This window comes from Benincasa hispida, chromosome 5 (assembly GCF_027475165.1).
Source record: "Benincasa hispida cultivar pf3 chromosome 5, pf3_genome.v1.1, whole genome shotgun sequence".
In the NCBI taxonomy this organism is placed as follows: domain Eukaryota; kingdom Viridiplantae; phylum Streptophyta; class Magnoliopsida; order Cucurbitales; family Cucurbitaceae; genus Benincasa; species Benincasa hispida.
The window spans coordinates 6,117,316-6,131,319 of record NC_143482.1 but is presented as its reverse complement, the minus strand read 5'-3'; the positions used below and the strand labels follow the sequence as shown (position 1 = coordinate 6,131,319).

The following is a 14,004-nucleotide window of genomic DNA, read 5'->3' as shown; positions in this document are numbered from 1 at the left end:
TTCCCAACCTTGACTCTCCATTTCGATAGCATAGTTGGGGCCGACCTCTGATGTCCGAAAACGAAGAGTTACACTTATAGAATTATTAAAGTGTTAGTAATTTCTAACCAAAAGCGGTAGCTAAATGACTATCGGAATATGAGTTATTCTAGAGATAGTATTTACTCAAGAATGTCTTGTTGTAGTATCATTGCAAAATAGTTTTGGGTATTACTTTGCTAAAACTTGATTGGGTTTAAAAGCAATTCACTTATAGAATTTGTTTATAATTTTCATAATGACGAGTTCACTAGTACGATTATTGGCATCCGATAAACTGATAGGGGATAATTATCCAACCTGGAAATCAAATTTGAATACTATACTGGTGATAGAAAATTTACGGTTCGTCTTAACAGAAGATTGTCCTCCCGTTCCGAGCTCTAACACAAATCGAACTGTTCAGGATGCGTATGATAGATGGATCAGGCAAATGATACCCGTGCTTATATCCTCGCCAGCATATCTGATGTTTTAGCAAAGAAACATGAGGATATAGGCACTGCCAAAGAGATTATGGAACCTCTACGAGGGATGTTCAGGCAACTATCCTTCTCCCTAAGGCATAATGCTATCAAGTACGTTTACAACTGCCGCATGAAAGAGGGGCATCTGTTCGTGAACATGTGATGACATGCAAAAATGCATGTCATCTTAGGCCTTTTATTTAGAATTATAAAGGCTGTTAAGCAAAAGATGCGGCAATTGTGTTAGGAATTCATGAGAAAATGAGCTTGCGGTGTTCAACATTGAGAATCTCGGCTAACCCATTATTATGCGTTATTATGCGTTCAAATGTCTATTTTTGTAGTTAAAGCAGGTAGTGGATGCAAATGCGGAAGTCGGACTACCGCATAGACGACCACATGTGGAGAAACTCTCCATCGCAAAGGCGAACGCATACGATCAACGCATGGGTGTTGTGGTGATCAGCTGCATGCATCCATTACATAAGAGTTGCAATCGTCAAGCGATTGCGGTCATCATATAGAAGTTGCGGTATTAAGCGAATGTGGTCACTGCACGATTGCAGCTACACGATAACGCATAATAGAGGGACCAACGATAGGTTGGTGGAATGAATGCATCAACACATATCTCGGGAAAATCAAAAGATGATGTTGACATTTCACCTACCACGCCGTTAGCAGCAGAGATTCAGAAAAGGACTAACGCGCCGCGAATGTCAGAATCAGAGTAGTCCATAAATGTTGTCGGCGATCCAAGCACTATAAATAGAAGTCGCTGAGCAGAATTTCAACTTATCCAGGGTTATCCCTGTGATCTAGACAAATGCGTAAGAAGAAAGTTTGAGAGTTCTTCATCTCCTTCCTCCATTCCAAGTGACGACCGGAGCCTTTGATCGGAGCTAGATCTCGAGAGAGTCAGCTCCACTGCCCTTCCATGGCACCACCAGCAGCTTTGACACACAGCTGCTGGAAGCAAGACATTGCTTCCAGCTAGTCATTTCATTTTCTCTTCTTTTCTTATATTGTATTGTATTACATTTTGGGATTAAGGAATTAATACATTATGTGTTCAATGTATTTCTGTGTTTCCTTCGATTCCATCTCCATCTTTCTTTACTTAGCATCCTTAACTTTCATGGCATCACTTAGTGAGATTGCTAGAGTATCGCATACTTAGTCATGTGGATTAGAGATATGAAGCATGTAGCAAACCACCGAGAGGTGTGCGTTGCGTGAGTGTATGAGAAAACCTTATTTGCTTAGTGCGAAGTTGTAGCAACGCCTGTCTATAGGCGGACGCAACGCTTGTCTATGAGTAAAGTCAGCAACAACTAACTGTCCGGGAAGGTAAGTGGTTGGACGCATTAAGCAATGTAAGCATTGTTCACTAGAGATAGGAATAATCTTGCGTCAACCAATTTCATGCAATTACCTTGTCTTATGAGCACATCATTCATCATTTAGGCATACTTGGGAGAGTAGTCTAAAATCCAAATCTAAGACTCGAGAGAGCGGATTGGAACGCATAAGCAAGAATGAAGAACTTAGGAATAAACTTCGTTTGCTATCACACAGCGTATGCACCCTACGGAAAGGATATTGCATGCGTCTAGGAAGTAGGATATGATGGTGGTATGCGGCTATCACGCTCATGCGGCAAAAGCACGTGAGCGGGTTATGGAGGTTTAGGCATAGACTTCTCGGCACTATCCCATATACATCGCATACATCCTAGAATTAGGCTCAAGTGTGTGTAGCATGATCGCATAGCTTGCGTTGGCTGGGGTTGCCCTTGCGGTCAAGCTTAGGGTTGCGATGAAGACATCCTCACATTTTATCTATTTTCCCATCCATTCATATTCTCATCCATCGCATACATCCACCCATCCTCACATTTTGTCTATTTCGCGCCAACAGTTGTCGTGTCTCTACCTCTCATTCATATTCTCATTGCGTTGTCTATTAGTTAAGAGTAGAAGTAGTGTTAGCTTAACAACCCCTCCATCATTCTTTTATTTAACCGCTGCATGCACATTACCGCATACATCTAGCTACAAGTCCCTGAGTTCGACCTTGGATCACCCGAGAAACTTGCGTTCGCATTATACTTGGCGTGAGCGCAAGAAAACTTATGACAGGAACGCATGGTCATCGCATACATTAGTTAACGCACAGTTTATTCCAACGCATGACCACCGACGCATGATAATCAATGCATACTTTAAGAACATGCATCGCATATTACGTTCACTTAATTTTAGTTATCAAGTCCTTGACGATTTAGTAATCTAAATTTCTGTCACCAACATGTCCTGGACATGATGGTCCACTTTAATGTGGCGGAAGTAAACAACGCTATTGTTGACGAGAGAAGTCAAATTAGCTTTATTCTAGAATCTCTTCCGAAGAGTTTTCTGCAGTTTTGCATGAATGCATTCATGAATAAAATTGAATACAGTTTGACTACTTTGCTGAATGAGCTATAGGCTTACCAGACTATGTTGAGAACTAAAGGTCTGGAATCAGAAGTAAATGTTACTACCATTGAGAAGAGAGGAACATCCTCCAAAAACCTGATGTTGCTTCCTCTTCACGGAGTAAGAGTATTCCTACTAAGAAGAGCAAAGGGAAAGGGAAAAAGAAACCCCCTGGAAAGAAAGGCAAGAACAACACTGCAGACAAAGGAAAGTGTTTCACTGCAACGAAGAAGGACACTGGAAGAGAAACTACCCTTAGTACCTTGCTAAGAAAAGAGTAGAGAAAGCAAAACATGCAAACTAGTTCTTGAGGACCGCTTGCTCAGCTTAACCAATGGGAGATGTTACTGTCTAATGATAATCTTACTTGCTTTTGTTATCTTGTAAAGAACAAAATGTATATATTTTTGTTGTAAATGAAATATTCATTTTCAAAAATTATGTTTGTTTTATCTCATAGCAACTTTTGTTAAGAATCAAACTAGTTAAAAGTCATTAGTAAATATTCAAATATTTAAAACGGCTAGAAATCAATTAGATCAAAGTATAGAAAGTTTAAAGATTTCTAGATCTATTTAATTAACACTAATAACAAAAGTTGTTAAGACATGTAAGATGCATCTTACTCAAAGAGTTGAGAGTACCTCAATGTAATGGGAGGAAAGTATGACTTCCTGGTCATTATTGAGAATAAGAGGCATTCCCCATATAGTTTAATAAGAAGTCTATTGTACACTAAAATGTTTACAATGATTCTCTTAGCTAAAGTGTTTGAGAATCACCTAGTAAGACTATGAATACCAGGAAATAACCTAGGGCAAATGGGAGAAATATCGGGTATGGGATACCAAATGGTAAACCGTGTATGGGATGCCCTAGTTTATTCTATTTCTCTATAAAACTCAGAAACTCAGTCTTATATATTCGTATATATAAGTTACCATTGGAGTTTTTGTCCAAGTGGGAGTTTATTGGGTTTTATGTCCTAAAACTCATGGTTTGTAAACATCAAAACTTATTTTGAAAATTCAATAAGTTGTTATTGAATATATGTATTGCTTATTAGAAATCCAATAAATCTAGAAGACCCATGACTATTACATGAGTACTTGAACTTTATGGGGAGACATAAAAGTGGATCAGGTTCGAGTAAATAGTCAAAATGATATATAGTATATGAATAAGGTGGGTGTCTTATTCTGGTAACACTATTGGATGTAGCCTACTCTATAGTTGTTACAAAAAGTTGTAAAGTGCTACAAACGAAGTGATCCTAATTCGTACATGTTATGATATGAGGAGTGGAGGCATCCTGTGCAAATGGGTTTGTACAAGATCGGACAACGAAATCAGTCACTCTTACTTTATAACTTTGTTTACTGTTTAAAACTGACTATTTCAAAGCGATGACCTAGGTAACTTGACATTAATCCCGAGCTAACTATGAAATCCTGTTTATTCAGGATTATCCTTAGATTTTCATAGGTAAGGGTTGACTCAACAGTATTGGCTCAACAGCGCCAACTCAATAAACCTCCATTTCAGGGGTAGGACTGGGTAGATAGCTGGGGACATAAGGTGCAAGAAGGAATTTACTCCTACCCACTTTTAGGGATAGTAGAGAGGTTGTTCCCTTAAGTGCTGACTCCGAGTCTTGAACAAGAGGCTCCACCCTCTCATTGGCTCGAGAGAGACTCGGTTTATTGATTGGATCAAAAATCAATTGTTCATTAGAGGATCAGTGAGACTTAAGGGACAAGAGGTAATTTCAAGGGTAAAACAGGCATTTAACCAGCCGTTATCACGAACAACCTGTGAAGGGTTACCTTACTAATCATGGTTATATCGAGTGGACATAATATATCTACAATGAAGAGAGTTCAACTATGGGCTTTAGTGGAGTGACTCATTAGTTAACGAATAAGGGTTAATTCGGTGTAATGAGTTTAACTAATTAATGTCGGATCGTTGGAGTCCATGATCTGCAAGTCCGTGAGGTCCCCTTACTAGCTCATAAATGGATTAGCTTTAAAGTAGTGTGATAAGTTAATTTGAAACGTTCAAATTAGAATTAAAGAAATTAGTAATTATATGAGATATAATTACACGTTTAATTTTAAGAATTAAACAGAATAGGAGAATTAATATTTAAATATGATTTAAATATATGAAGGTGGATTTGTGTAAAATTAATTTAATATTTGATATTAAATTAATTAGAATTAATTAAATTGTTTAAATAATTATTTATTAATTTTATTAGAAAAATTAATTTTGCAAAATTAATAATATTTTCAATTTTTAGAAATCAAATTGATTTTTGAAATCATTTTGGTAAAAATTGAAAAAATATGAAACACACAAAATGGAATTTTGGTTTTTTCCAACAACACCTTCAACTAGCTCACACAAAATCCACTTAATTTGGCTTCAATAACTCCAAACATGAGTTGTATCTCATGCAACCATCTTCTTTGCATGATAGCTTGCAATATATTGAGAAGATTGGAGTGGAATTGAGACATGTATCTATAGAATTTTTGCTAAAAAATTTAGATTGAAGAAGTTGTTCTTCAAGTGTGTTGTTGCAGTGAGTTCTTCCCCAAGTTCCCTTCATTCAAACTTATTTTGCGTCCCACAACTCAATCTAAAGCTCCAAGAGAATAGTGGAGAAAATCTTGAGGTGGTCTACAACAAAATTTGGAAAAGTTTGCAGCTAAGAATCAAGAAGTTCTACTAAGGTTTGAAACTCCATTGTTATAGTATGAGCATGTTTTAGTTACTGCCAAAATTAATGAATTAGAGTGCTTATTGATCCATGTTGCTTCCGTTGGTTGCTGATATACTCCAACACCAAGTGCTTTCCAAATTCTTCATGATCCAAGTGCCTCCCAACCTTTTATATAGGCTAAGGTAGTTGAGGGATGTTGAAAATTATGTTCTAACTGTTTACCAAGGCATTTTAGGCACTGAATAACAGCTTGAACCAACAAAATAGCAACCAAAATGACTAAACATGAATCTAGAAAATTAGAGTTTTTTATGCAGTTGCATAGTCTTGGGTGATGTGGGTGCATCAAGAAAATTTTTTGCAAAACAACCAAAAACCTAAGTAAAAGCCCATACAATTTGCTCAAAATAGTAAAAACACACTTTAGACAATTAAGAACCTATACTTGCTCATTTTATTTAATTTAGGATATAATGGGTCAAAATATCACATAGAGTATCTTTTTACTAGAAAAAAGTAACAAAATAGATGGTATGAACATACATTTTTTTGACGTCTATCAATATACCCAATGAGGGTAAAATAGAATTTAGATTTTTTTTTTTTTTTTATGCATTTTCAGTTAAAAAAAACAATGGCTAGATTTAGGAATTTAATAATATTTTTCTTTTTTCTTTTTCTGAAATCTCGTAGTTGCCTCTATCTCAGGAAGTTTTAAAATAAATTAATGAAACACACTTGAAAAATATGTTATTTGCCTTTAATTTAGAATTTTTTTTTTTAACTTAATATTATAGGATTTGACATTGTTTGCTACTGATTTTTAGGAACCGAGTATTTGAATAGAATTAGAAGAGATTTGAAGATTGAAAGGTGTGAAAACAGAGGCAAACTATACAAGTGGAAAAGAACGTGCACAAGGCATCTTGAAAAAGACCAAGAATTAAATTAGAAAAACAAAGATATAGCGTCGCGACACCGTACCTAGCGTCATAGCATCGAGTGTTTTATAGTGCCACCGTACTACATCAAATTTGGAAATTTTTTCTATTTAGTCTAGGGTTTACAACCAGCCATGGTATCGAGTTTTGAAAATTTTGAGACCAAGAGAGAGAGAGAGTTCTGAGCAGATTACAAAAGATATTTAGTATTGGAGTTGATTGGAGAATGTTGGAGGTTCGATTCTACCACAGAAATGGCCCGAAACATCGGATAACGTTTTTTTTTCCTTTTGTATCTTTGATTCTTCTTTGTGTTTTTGCATTTTAATATTGGTTCTGTCTATGGAAGCCATGTTAGGTTGATCTTTCATTGTTCTAGTGTTAAGTGAATTCTTTGCTTTATTGGTAAACATTTTTATAGATCTTGAATGTTAATCTACATTCATACTTTCTAGCATAACCATTCTTATTGCTTTTGGTTGCTTGATCTACAATTGAATGATTTTATGGTCTTTTACCTTGCTGTAACAAAAAGATTTAGATTAGATCATGCATGTTAAACTATCGTTTGAACATAATAATGTAATCAAAAAATGATAGAGACTGTTGATGAAGAGTTTTAATGTCTTGCTTAATTATCTAGTTTCAAGAGATTAGTAATTAGTAATTAAGTGAAAGAAATGATTGTTCTTGAAAGGAACAATCCGGATAAAATATTTCTAAATCTAGGTGTTGGCTAATTGGTTCAAGAGTTCAAGCAATTTAGCTTAGTAAATTTATTAATAGAATCTATTCCCTAGAATGTACCTTTGTTGGAAAATCTCCATACTTGATCACTTTTTTTATTTTCTTAGTTTAGTTTACTTCATTTTCACGACAAGTCGGTCCCCTAAATAAAATTGGAACAATCTTTGAATGGCTAAACGATTATCAAACTAATTCCCTAAGGATGATACTTGACCAAGGTCATTTTAAATATATTATAATTTGACGTGTGTATTTGCGCGACATCAATAACAAAGCAAATAGATTACAATGATATCCAAACACTAAAAAATAAATAATAAAAAGTTATCAAAACAAAAGCAAAGTTATACGATTATGTTGACCTTTCTTTCAAGAAAAAAAATATCAAACTACTTATGAAAATTTTGTTTATATCTCATTTTAGTCATTGAACTTTCTTTGGTTAGTTCTATTTTTCTCCACCTTTTAAAATGTCTATTTGGATTTTTAAACTTTCAAATTTGTTCAATTTTGTGCTTGAACTCTTAAAATGTCTAATTTATCCACACTTTTAAAATAAACATAATTATCTTGGTTTCTTTATGTTTGTTTTTTTATCTTGCTCCATGCTCATCTCTAACTTATATAACTTGAAGTCATGTTCATATTAATATACTTATACATATACTTTTTAAGTATAACAGTTGTACAGTGAGAGATTGAACCTCCCACCTTTAAAGACCAAGCTGAAGGGATTAAATCGCGCATCGGAAGCAAGTGATCGCTTTGTTTTCGATTTTGTTTTGAAAAATTTAGTACATAAAAAAAAAACATTCACAACGTTGTAACTTCACAAGTTAAGCATGGAAATTCAGGGGAAGAAGAATCACCTTTGAAGAACATTTCTTCAAATCTTCTCAAGGTCTTCACAGTAATTATCTATCCTCTAAAACCGATCTTTCACAAATAGTATCATGGCGCCACCATAGAGTCTTCTTTATTATTCTTTTGGTAAGGACCGGTTTGTGAGAATTGTCTTTTGAAAGAGATAGGGAATTTTGGTTGTGGGGGTAATTTTTTACAAAGAAAACAATTTCTCTGCAAAAACCTTGAGAGAGAGATGAATTAGGAGTGAAAAAAAAACTTTGGCACCAGAATGATCAAATCGTACATCCTTAATCAAAATGCAAAACCTCTTTTATCATTTTAACGTGAAGTGGGAAGTTATCCCACTTCCTCTCTTCCACTCCCGTAATTAATTTAATTTATTTATAAATTAATGATGGATTGATTTTTAATTAAATATCATATATTTAATTCAATGTTAATATGAATCAAATTTGAATGCATATTTTTCGCTAACTTATAGCTTTAATATGAATCTAATTTATATTATTTTTATATAAATCCAATTCATATTAATAATTATTTGAATCTTATCCAAATACAATAAACCTTCTTTTATTATAAAGTTTAATTTTAAATATTATTCAAAATTAATTTATATTATAATATATCTATATATATTATATTAATTGTATCATATATAATTATTCTCTCATTTAATTTGAACAATTCAAATTCTTTCAAAACTATTGGTCCTTATTTGCCTAGCAAGGAGACTTAATGAACCTACAAATTAGAAGCTCTAATGATCCAAGATTAACTAATTAAACTCGTTAATTATATTAATCAACATTCATTAACTGTGGGTCACTCCACTAAAGACTCAAAGTTTCATCCTTCGCATTGTAGAATATTTTGCATCCATGGATCTAACCATTACAAGTAAGTCGATCCTTCACTAGTCGTTCATAATTACAACTAGGTCAAATTTCCATTTTACCCCTGTAATTATCTCTTACTCATATCACTAATCCCTCTAATGAATAATCTGTTTATGGTCCTACCATAAACCAAGTCCCTCTCAGGCCAATGAGAGACGAGTACCCTTTTTTCAAGATCTAGAATCAGCACTTAAGGGAACTTGTTGGGTTTTATATCCTAAAAACTTGCAGTTTGTAAAATAATAAACATTTTCTATTATCAATATACTTCTTATTGATCTCATAAATTGTATGAAATTCTAAATCCAATCAACTAACACCCATGACTATTTGATGAGTACTTGAACTTTATGCGGAGATTAAGAGTGGATCGGGTTCGAGTAAATAGTCAAAATGATTTATGGTACATGAATGAGGTTGGGTACCTTATTCTGGTAACACCATTGAATGCGGCCTACTCTATAGTTGTTACAAAGAGTTGTAAAGTGCTACATACGTGTGATCCTAATTCGTACATGTTATGACATGAGGAGTGAGGGCGTCCTATCTAATGAGTTTGCATAAGATCAGGACTAAGAAATAAGTCACTCTTACTTTATAAAGTTGTTTACTGTTTAAGACTGACTATTTCACCTAGATGACCTAGGTAACTTGATCTTAATCCTGAACTAACTATGAACTTCTGTTTATTCGGGATTGCCCTTAGATTTGCATAGTTGAGGGTTGGCTCAATAGCGTCGGCTCAATAAGACTCCCATTTCAGGGGTAAGACCGGATAGATAGCTGGGGATATAGGGTGCAAGACGGAGTTCACGCCTACCCGATTTAGGGATAGGAGAAAGGTTGTTCTCTCAAGTACTGAATCCAGGTCTTGAACAAGGGACCCCACCCTTTCACTGAGCTGAGAGAGTTTGGTTTGGTGATTGGATCACAAACCAGTTGTTCATTAGAGGATCAGTAGGGACTTGAGGAATAAGACGTAATCTCAGGGGTAAAACAGATATTTAACCCAACCATTATTACGAACAACCTGTGAAGGGTCAACTTGCTGATTATAGTTAAATCATGTGGACATAATATATCTATAGTGAGGGGAGTGCAACTATGAGTTTTAGTGGAATGACACATTAGTTAACGAATGAGGATTAATTTGGTCTAATGAGAGTTTAGCCAATTAATCTCGAATCGTTGGAGCCCATGATCTGTAGATCCGCGAGGTCCCCCTACTAGCTCGTAACGGACTAGCTCTAGAATAGCGTGATAAGTTAATTTGAAACGTTCAAATTAGAATTAAGAGGATTGGTAATTATATGAGATATAATTATATGTTTAATTTTAGAATTAAACGGAATAGGAGAATTTATATATTTAAATATGATTTAAATATATAAAGATGGATATGTGTTAAAATTAATTTAATATTTGATATTAAATTAATTAAGTTTTATTTAATAATTAATTTATGAAATTAATTATATTTTTTCATTTTAAAATCAAAATATATTTAATAAAATCAAAATTTTATTTTGTGAGATAAAATTGAAAAAGGAAAAACAAACAAAACACATAAAATGGAAAAAGAGGTTTTTCCATTATCCATCACCAAGTAGCTCACTCAAATGGCATTATCATTGTCTTATCTTCTCCAAGCATGAGCTGCAACTCATGCAACTCTTCTCTTTGAATGTTGATTTGCCATATAATGAAGAGACTGGAGTGAAAATCGAGCTGCAATCTATAGAAATTTTGAGAGAAAAAATGGTTTGAAGAAAGAGTTCTTCAATTGATTTTCTGTAGTGAGCATTTCTTCTTCTACCCTTGAGAGAAAAATTGGGCATGCAATCTATAGAGATTTTGAGAGAAAAATCAGGCATGCAATCTAGGTATGGGCATATTTACCTAATACACCTAAAGTCTGAAACTTTTGAAAAGTTCAAAGAGTATAAGGCTGAGGTTGAGAACCAATTAGGTAAAAAGATTAAAACACTTCAATCAGATCGAGGTGATGAGTATATGGACATAGAATTTCAGAACTATTTGATAGAACATGGAATTCAGTTTCAACTCACAGCCCCTGGCACACCCCAGCAGAACGGTGTGGTAGAGAGGAGAAATAGAACCTTGTTGGACATAGTTCGTTCCATGATGAGTTACACTCAATTAGCAAATTCTTTTTTGGGACACGGAGTTGAAACTGCGGTGTATATTTTTTAACATAGTTCCCTAAAAAATCGTTTCTAAAATGCCTTACGAGCTCTGGATGGGACGTAAAGGAAATTTACGTCACTTTAGGATTTGTGGTTGTCCAGCACATGTGTTGGTGCAAAATCCTAAAAAGCTGGAATACCGTTCAAAAGTATACCTATTTGTAGGCTACCCAAAAGAAACAAAATATGGTTTCTTTTATGATCCTCAAGAAGATAAAGTGTTTGTACCGACAAATGCAACCTTCCTAGAGGAAGATTATATAAAGAACCATCAATTTTGTAGTAAGCTAATAATAGAAGAAATGTCCAATGAAACGACAAATGTATCAACAAGAGTTGTTGATCGATCAGGTCCTTCAACAAGAGTTATTGATGAAATTGATACTTCACATCCTTCTCAAGAGTTGAGAATGTCTCGTCGTAATGGGAGGGTTGTGCAACAGCCTGACCGGTACATATGTTTAACTGAAACTTATGTCATCATACCAGATGATGGTTTAGAGGATTCATTGTCTTTTAATCAAGCAATGAACGATGTGGACAAAGACCAATGGATTAAAGCCATAAACCTGAAAATGGAATCTATGTATTTCAATTTTGTCTAGGATCTTATAGATCAACTTGAAGGGGTAAAACTCATCGGTTGTAAATGGATACAAGAGAAAACGAGACCAAGCTAGTAAGGTATAGACCTACAAAGCTAAACTTGTGGCAAAAGGGTTTACCCAAAGAGAGGGGTTAGATTTTGAAGAAACCTTTTCTCCAGTTACCATGATAAAATCTATTAGAATACTCTTGTCCATAATCACATTTTATGATTATGAAATATGAAAAATGGATGTTAAGACAGCTTTTTTAAATGGCTATCTTGAAGAGAGTATCTATATGTCTTAACCAGAAGGGTTTATACAGCAGGGCCAAGAGTAAAAAGTTTACAAGCTTAATCGATCCATTTATGGATTAAAATAAGCTTCTAGATCCTGGAATATGAGGTTTGACGTTGCGATCAAATCTTATGGCTTTGAACAAAATGTTGACGAACCCTGTGTATACAAGAAGATCATCAACAAAACTGCCACTTTTCTAGTGCTTTATGTTGATGATATTCTACTCATTGGGAATGAGGTAGAATATCTAGCTGATGTTAAGAGATGGTTGGCTTCACAATTCCAAATGAAAGATTTGGGAGAAGCATAGTATGTTCTTGGAATCCAAATAGTTCGGAATCGCAAGAACAGAACATTGGCATTATCTCAAGTATCTTATATAGACAAGATGTTGTCTAGGTATAAAATGCAAAATTCCAAGAAAGGATCTTTACCTTTCAGGCATGAAATTCACTTGTCTAAGGAACAGAGTCCTAAGACACCTCAAGAAGTTGAGAAGATGAATCGAATTCTATATGCATCTTCTATTGGGAGTTTGATGTATGTAATGTTATGTACTCGTCCCGACATATGCTATGTCATAGGAATTGTCAGCAGATTTCAGTCCAATCTTGGTCATGACCATTGGATGCTGTTAAAAACATTTCGAGTATCTTCGGAGAATGAGAGATTATATGCTCGTGTATGGTCCTAAGGATCTGATCCTTACAGAATACATTGATTCTAACTTTCATACCAATATTGATTCGAGGAAATCAACTTCGGGGTCAGTATTCACTCTGAACGGAGGAGCAGTTGTGTGGAGGAACATCAAGCAAAGTTGTATTGCGGACTCCATAATTGAAGTTGAGTATGTAGCTACAAGCGAAGCAGTAAAAGAAGCCATATGGCTCAGAAAGTTCCTGACAGATCTAGAAGTAGTTCTTAACATGCACCTGTCTGTCACTCTCTGTTGTGACAACAGTGGAGCAGTTGCAAATTCAAAGGAACCACGAAACCATAAAAGGGGAAAGCATATTGAACAAAAGTACCATCTCATCAAGGAGATTGTACACAGAGAAGACATCATTGTCACTCAGATTGCTTCCCAAGACAACTTAGTTGATCCATTTACGAAGGCCCTCTTGGCTAAAGTGTTTGAGGGTCACCTAGTAGGACTAGGTCTACAAGTTTTGTATCACTGGGGCAAGTGGAAGAATTTGTCGGTATTGTACTGCTCTAGTTTATTGTATTTGTACATTTTATTCTCTCCATGTAAACTCAACATTGTATATATTTGTATATATTGATCCACTGGAGTTTTAGTCCAATTGGGAGTATTGTTGGGTTTTATATCCTAAAAACTCGCAGTTTGTAAAATAATAAACATTTTTTATTATCAATATACTTCTTATTGATCTCATAAATTGTATGAAAGTCTAAATCCAATAAACTAAGACCCATGACTATTGGATGAGTACTTGAACTTTATGTGGAGACATAAGAGTGGATCAGATTTGCGTAAATAGTCAAAATGATCTATGGTACATGAATGAGGTTGGGTACCTTATTCTAGTAACACCATTGGATGCGGCCTACTCTATAGTTGTTACAAAGAGTTGTGAAGTGTTACATACGATGTGATCTTAATTCGTACATGTTATGACATGAGGAGTGAGGGCATCCTATGTAATGAGTTTACATAAGATCAGGAACAAGAAATAAGTCACTCTTACTTTATAACGTTGTTTATTGTTTAA

General features: G+C 34.7%; 1 pseudogene; it reads left to right on the top strand.

Annotated features, from left to right (window-relative positions):
* The first annotated feature begins 277 nt into the window (after positions 1 to 277).
* Positions 278 to 2,995, top strand: LOC150035870 (uncharacterized; annotated as a pseudogene).
* Positions 2,996 to 14,004: the final 11,009 nt, after the last annotated feature.